Source organism: Alligator sinensis, unplaced genomic scaffold, assembly GCF_000455745.1.
Source record: "Alligator sinensis unplaced genomic scaffold, ASM45574v1 scaffold895_3, whole genome shotgun sequence".
NCBI classification, from domain to species: Eukaryota; Metazoa; Chordata; order Crocodylia; family Alligatoridae; genus Alligator; species Alligator sinensis.
The window spans coordinates 1,951,722-1,958,482 of record NW_005842210.1 but is presented as its reverse complement, the minus strand read 5'-3'; positions in this window follow the sequence as shown (position 1 = coordinate 1,958,482).

Genomic DNA, 6,761 nt, shown 5'->3' with positions numbered 1-6,761 from the left:
TTTTCCACAACTTAATCACACTGGTGGTTCATGGTCATTATGTAACAGATTCTTCTTCTCATTCATTTCCTTCTTCCAACTCATGAGCTTCTGGGTTTTAAAAGCAGCCCTATTTATTATTACCTAAATACATAACGTTCTACTTCATACTATTTCATTTGACTTATTTTACTGCAGTCTTGAAGGTCATCCTCTTTTCCCCTGTATGTGATACCCCAATCCTCCTCCTTAGTTATGATGCTTCCTACAGTTCTTTCATTATCAGTGATCACCTTCGCACTTTTTCTTCCAAAGTCATTAATGAAAATATAAACAAGGTTAGTAACAAGACTCATCCATCAGGAACTCAGCTAGTAACCTCTGTCCAGTCTGATGCTTCCTTTTTTAACAGTCTATTTGTGGTCTCACAATATTCAGCTCTTCTACTTCTGCTTCTAAGTTGTGATTCTTCTGCTTATCCCATTTTATCCAAGCGGCACCATAGCAGATGCTTTACTGAAATTTAGATAAATAAGCACTGCTGTATAATGTTTTGTGTAGAAATGTGTGTTTATATTATCAAAAGGAAAAAAAAAGCCAGCAAAAAACTCCAGGATTAATTTACTGTGGTAAACCCATGTTGCAGATTATCCTGGTTTTCATTTACCTCTGTATCTTTTAATTATTTATTTCCTTCTGGATTTGTTCTAAGCTACTGTTCCTATAATTGCTTAAATAATGTTTTTCTTCTCTTAAATACAGGCATTTACTATTCTCCAGGCATGTAGTAGAACCTCCAACTAGTAAATTTATTAAAAATCCTTCCTACAACATATTTTTGGTTATCTGAGCCCCTTTGGAAAGCACCCACTAAAAAAACTATTCAGATTAGTAGAACTGTAGTATCTTATCAGGAATTATACATGCAAACACATAGTACATAATCTAAAGCCATACCTAATTTAACAGCATAGATAGTAACAGTACAGATAGAGTAAAACCTAAAATAGAACAGTTTGTTATAGGATAGCAACAGGTACAAGTATCAAAGTTGTATGAACAATTATATTTCGATGCTTTTCAAAAGGGGAAGGGTTCCAAAGGTTGGCAGCTGTTACATTCTATTTGTTAGGTGTGAACGAACTGAGAACAATACAAATGTAGCAAAACAACTCCACCTTTAACACTGTTTCATGCAGCATTAAAGTTGAAGCCAGTTTTGCTGTGCTTCTATCAATCTCTATTTGTTTCATAGATTTCATAGACATTAAGGCTGGAAGAGACCTCGTAAGATCATCAGGTGCAGCCTCCTGTCCAAGGGGCAGGAAGTCAGCTAGGGTCAAAGGATCCCACCAAGATAAGCATCCAAATGCTTCTCAAAAATGTCCAGAGTAGGTGAGGAGTCTGTTCCAGGCCTTGGGGGCTCAGACAGTAAATAAGTTTTTCTTTATGTCTAGCATAAAACAGTCTTGCAGGAGTTTGTGACCATTGGACCCTGTCATCCCTTGGGGTGCTCTGGTGTACAGGTGTTCTCCCAGATCCTGATGCACACCCCTTATGTACTTACAGGCTGTCACCAAGTCACCCATTAGCCTGAGCTTCTCCAGGCTGAAGAGTCCCATAGCTCGCAGCCTTTCTTCATAACATCTGTTTTCTTGCCCTCTGATCATGCACATGGCTCTCCTTTAGACTCTTTCAAGCTTCTCCATGTCCTTCCTAAATTGTGGAGCCCAGAACTGGATGTAGTATTCCAGCTGCAGCCTCACCAATGCCGAGTACAGTGGGAGGATGACATCCTGGGTCTTGCTCGAGGTGCATCGGTAGATGCAAGCCAGAACTTTGTTCACCTGCCAGCTGTGGTATTGCATTGGTGGCTTATGTTCATCTTGTGGTCAGTAGTGACCCAAAGTCTCTTTTGGCCACAGTGCTAGCAAGTGTAGCACTGCTGAGCCTATAAGTGTGATGCGGGTTTCTTTTCCTGAGGTGGAGCACCTTGCATTTCTCTGTATTGAATGCCATCAGATTTTCATCCACCCACCTTGCAAGCCTATCAAGGTCAGCCTGGATCACCAGCCTATCCTCAAGTGTGAACACTGTTTCCCAAAGTTTGGTGTCATCAGCAAATTTAGCCAGTCTGCTTCTGACGCCATTGTCCAGATCATTTATGAAGACATTAAAGAGTACATGTCTGAGAATAGAGCCTTGGGGGACATCACCAGTCACTGAGTGCCATGTTGATTTGGTTACATCAACTACCACGCTCTGGGTCTGACAGCCATTGGACCGTAACGGTGTTGAGGCCACAGTTCCCCAATTTTCCCATGAGGCCATCATGGGACACGAGGTCAAAGGCTTTTTTGAAGTCCAAATAAATTATATCAACCTCTTCCTTTTGTCCAGGTGATACGTCACCGGGCCATAGAAATAAATGAGGTTGATCAGGCAAGACATACCCGCATCAAAGCCATGCTGGTTTTCCCTTAGAATGTTGCCTTCTGTTAGTCTGTCAAGAATGGTTTCTTTCATAATATTTTCCAAAATCTTTCCAGGGATTGAGGTCAAACTGATTGGCCTGTAGTTTCCCCGGTCTTCTTTCCTCCTTGTCTTGAAGATGGGCACCACACTGACCCTCTTCCAATCTTCTGGTACTTTGCCCGAGTGCCATGAGTTCTCATATCTTTACGAGTGGCTGCTCTATGATGTCTGCCAGTTCCTTTAGCACTCTTAAGTGCAATCTATCCAGACCAGCTGATTTGTGGGGTTTCAGCCTCTCAAGATACTCCCTCACAAGATCCACGCCAATGGTGGGCATATATTCACCCTCCCCTGGTCATCCCGCATCAGGTTAGGCCGGATGGTCCCTTGGGCTAGTGAAAAACTCATGCAAAGAAATCATTAAAAACATTGACTTTTTCCTGGGTGTTAGTAGACAGCTGCCCCAGCTGGTTTAGCAGGGGTCCAATGTTGCCCTTGTTTTTCTTTCGACTCCACACACATCTGAAGAAGGACTCTTTACTGTCCTTGATTCATGTAGCCAGTTGGAGTTGAGTTGCAGCCTTGGCTTTCCTAGTTCACACCCTGCAGGTGCAGACCAGTGCAGAATACTCCTCCTTAGTGGTGTTTCCTGTCTTCCATCCTTTATAAGCCCCTCTCTTTTGACGTAGGAGGTCCATGAGTTCTGTGTTGAGCCAAGGGGGTTGTTGAGCCTTTTTACCACCTTTCCTGTGGGTTGGGATGGACTTCCCTTGTGCTTCTAGAATCACTTCCTTAAGGGGCAACCACTCATCATAAACTTCCCACCCTGTGAGATCATGGCCTCTCAGGGCCTCAAGAACAAGTCTTCTGAGCTTGTGAAAGTCAACTTTCCTAAAGTCAAGGACTACTGCATTGCTGGCTGACTTGTTAGCTTTGTGATGGATCGTGAAAGTGATCAACTCATGGTCACTTTCACCCAGCTTTCCTTTGATTCTTAAGTTGCTGATTATATCATCCCCTCTGGCCAGTACCAGGTCCAGCAGTTCACACACAACAATTATTATAATATTTTAAATAAATATAATATTTATAATATTATAAAAGCCTTAGTCTGTCTGTCCATAATGCTTTATTGCACACTGATTGGTTGCTTCTGCAGCCAATCAGAGTGCTTTGGACAGACAGACAGACACATGGCAAAGCACAGCCATGACAGTGGGAACTGAGGGACCAGAGTGGGGGGAGGGGGTCAAGGCAAGCAGAGCTGGCCTCACCCTATTCCACCCTGCTACTTGGAGGTAGAGGGCGATGATGTGGACCGGAGTACTGCCATGATGGAAGGGACAGAGCAGGGGAGGGGGCGAGGCCAACAGCACTGGCCTTGCCCCCCTGCTCCTTGAAGCCAGGGGCTGGAGCACCCCCCCCCCCCCAACAACAGCTGGCAAGGAGGGAGAGGCAGCAGGGAAGGCAGGGTAACTGGTGGCTGCTCCTTGCTATGACTGCCACTGCAACCATGACCGCCACCACAGTTGCACGACCCAGTAGCCCTGCCCCAAGCCCAAAGCAGTAGGGGGGAGGGGGGAAGGGGGTGAATGGTCTTGGCCCTGGCCCAAAGTGGCAGGAGGGAGGGGGGAGCAGCCCTGGCCCAAAGCGGAAGAGGGGAAGTAGCCCCGGCCCTGGCCCTGTCCCCAGCCCAAAGCAGCAGTGGGGTGGGGGGGAGTGGCCTTGGCCCGAAGTGGAGGCTGGGAGTGTCCCCAGCCCTGGATTGAAGGGGTGGGGGAGCGTGGCCCCAGCCTTGGCCCAAAGCAGTGGGGGGGAGGGAGCAGAGCAGCCCAGACCTTGACCCTAGCCCCATCCCTGGCCCTGACCTAGAACGCAGCAGGGGAGCGGGGAATGGCCCCGGGCCAAAGCAGCAAGGGGGAGGCAGGGAGCAGCCCCAGGCCCGGCCCAAAGCAGGAGCTGGAGGGAGGGGGCTGGATGCAGGCCTCTGTCCCTCACCTGCCCCCACCCACCCACCATTCTTCATGGGCAATTTGCTAGTTGAAACATAATAGCTGCTGACATTTTCAAAAGTTTTCCCTTTAGGAACAGTTCCATATGTACCTGTGTCCCCACCCTTATGGAAAGGTTAGGGCAGGGTGGCACTTCAGGGTACATACAAGCGTTACATTTAGTAATCCCCTAGCATGCAAGCATTCACAGGGCTTAAATTGTGCAAAAATGATGCTCTTGATCTAAGTTAGTTCACCTAAGTAGGCAAACTAACTTTTAGATTTACCTGGGTTAAGCTGATCTAAAATGGGTTAACATGCCCTGAGGCTTGGAAAGCTCAGCCACTTGCCCCAGTCCATGAGATGTGCTGTTCCTATCCCCACCCCAGCTATTTTTAGTCCCCTGACTGTCCCATTCCCCACCCCTCCGAACCCATTTACACCCCTCCCCACAGAGCCACCAGCCCACCTGCATGTGCTGCTTCCTATTACATTTAGGTGGCTTAAAGCAATTTGCCTGTTCTGCGGATGCTTGTTTGCACACTTAGATTAACTAGTTTTGTATGCAACAATTTACTGTGTCAGATTCCTCAGAAATTACACACATAATGGCTAATGGACTGTGTCAGAGGCTACGCATGGATATTTATTTGACAAAGTTGGCTGTTGCCTAGAAAACCTCATGCCTCTACATCAGGTGTAACATACCTTCTTCCTGATTTAAGACTAACAAGAGCAACCAAGTCTGCATCAGACTTCAAACTAAAGATAAAGTGCTATGTTTATAAATTAATTTATGTATTCATTCAGTTTATACGCTACCCTTCCCAACAAAGGCTCAGCACAGCTTAAAATAAAAGAAAATACTAACTTATAAAACAGGAGAACAAACAAGAGACTAGGACAGTTTAGAAGGTAACTAGAGTATCAACATAAAACAGAAACCCTCTAAACAGTATCTCTGTCCAGCTTTGTTTGCTAAATAACTGTCCAGATAGGAAACACTTCTGGAAGCTGATCAGACTTTGCTCTGGTGGACTTCAAGAGGAAGGGAGCTCCAGAGCTGAGGAGCAAGTGCTGAGAATGACCTCCAATGCATTTTCATTGAGCGGCTTTGACACCTTGATGGTACTGATAGGAAGATATTCTCAGCTGACCTTTTGGATCACAATGGGACATAAATTGCCTTTTAAGTCCTGGCCATTTAGGGCATTATAGGTCAAAACCAGCACCTGTCAGAAAGCTACTGGGAGTCAATGGAGACTCTGGAACACTGAAACTTCATGGTTCTGATTACTACGGATCCTGGTTTTCTCTGATTTAAAAAAAATCCCCAATTTTCAGATTTAAAAAAGTAACCCAGAATCCACATTTTCCTGGGATTAAAATGAAACACCACTATCTATCTATCTATCTGTGTGTGTGTGTGTGTGTGTGTGTGTGTGTGTGTGTATATATAAATAAAATCAATTAATTAATTTTATTCATTAAACACACACACACACACACTAGCCAATTGCCCATCAAGAATGATGGGGGGAACAGGCAGTGAGGGAGACCAATGCCCCCCCAACCATGCCTGCTCCCCCTTTCCTTCCTGCTGCTTAGGGTCTGGGCCTGCTCCCTCCCTCCCCACCACAGCAGCAGGGGGAGGGGAGGAGTGGGCCTAGGCCTGATGCAAGTGAGGACCAGGGTGAAGAGAAGCTGGGCTGCTGCAGCTGGACCTGGGCCAACCTGGCAGGGGAGGGGGGACAGGAGGAGTGGGCTCGAGGCCAATGCAGGGGAGGGAGAGGTGGGCAAGGAGTGGGCCCGGGCCCAAGGTGGGGTGCAGGCCCACTTCTCCCCTCCCCCCAACACTGCTGCCTCGGGCCACGTCAGGCCAGGCCTGCTGCTCCCCTCTGCACTGCTGCAGTGGGCCAGCTTCTCCTCCCACTTGGGCTCGCTCCTCCTTCCCTCTCCTGCAGGCGGTGACAATGGAAGGGGGGGAGGGGAGGGGTGGGTCGAGGCCAGGACTGGTGGCCTCGCCCCTCCCGTGGCATCCTGACCCTGCTCCCCCCCATACCAAGGAGTTGGGGGGGACAAGGCCAGCTCTGGTGCCTTGCCCCCCACCTCCACTTCATCATTGCTATTGCAGGGAGCAGGGCAGCTGGGGATGAGGCCAGTGCTGCTAGCCTTGCCCCTCAGTTCCATCCTCTGTTGCTGCTGCCTCCAGGGACCAGGGTGGTTGGGGGTGACACCAGCTGTGCTGGCCTCACCCCCCACCCCTGTTCTGTCCTCTGTGTCCCCGCCATCATGGCAGGACCCTGCCCTGCCCAA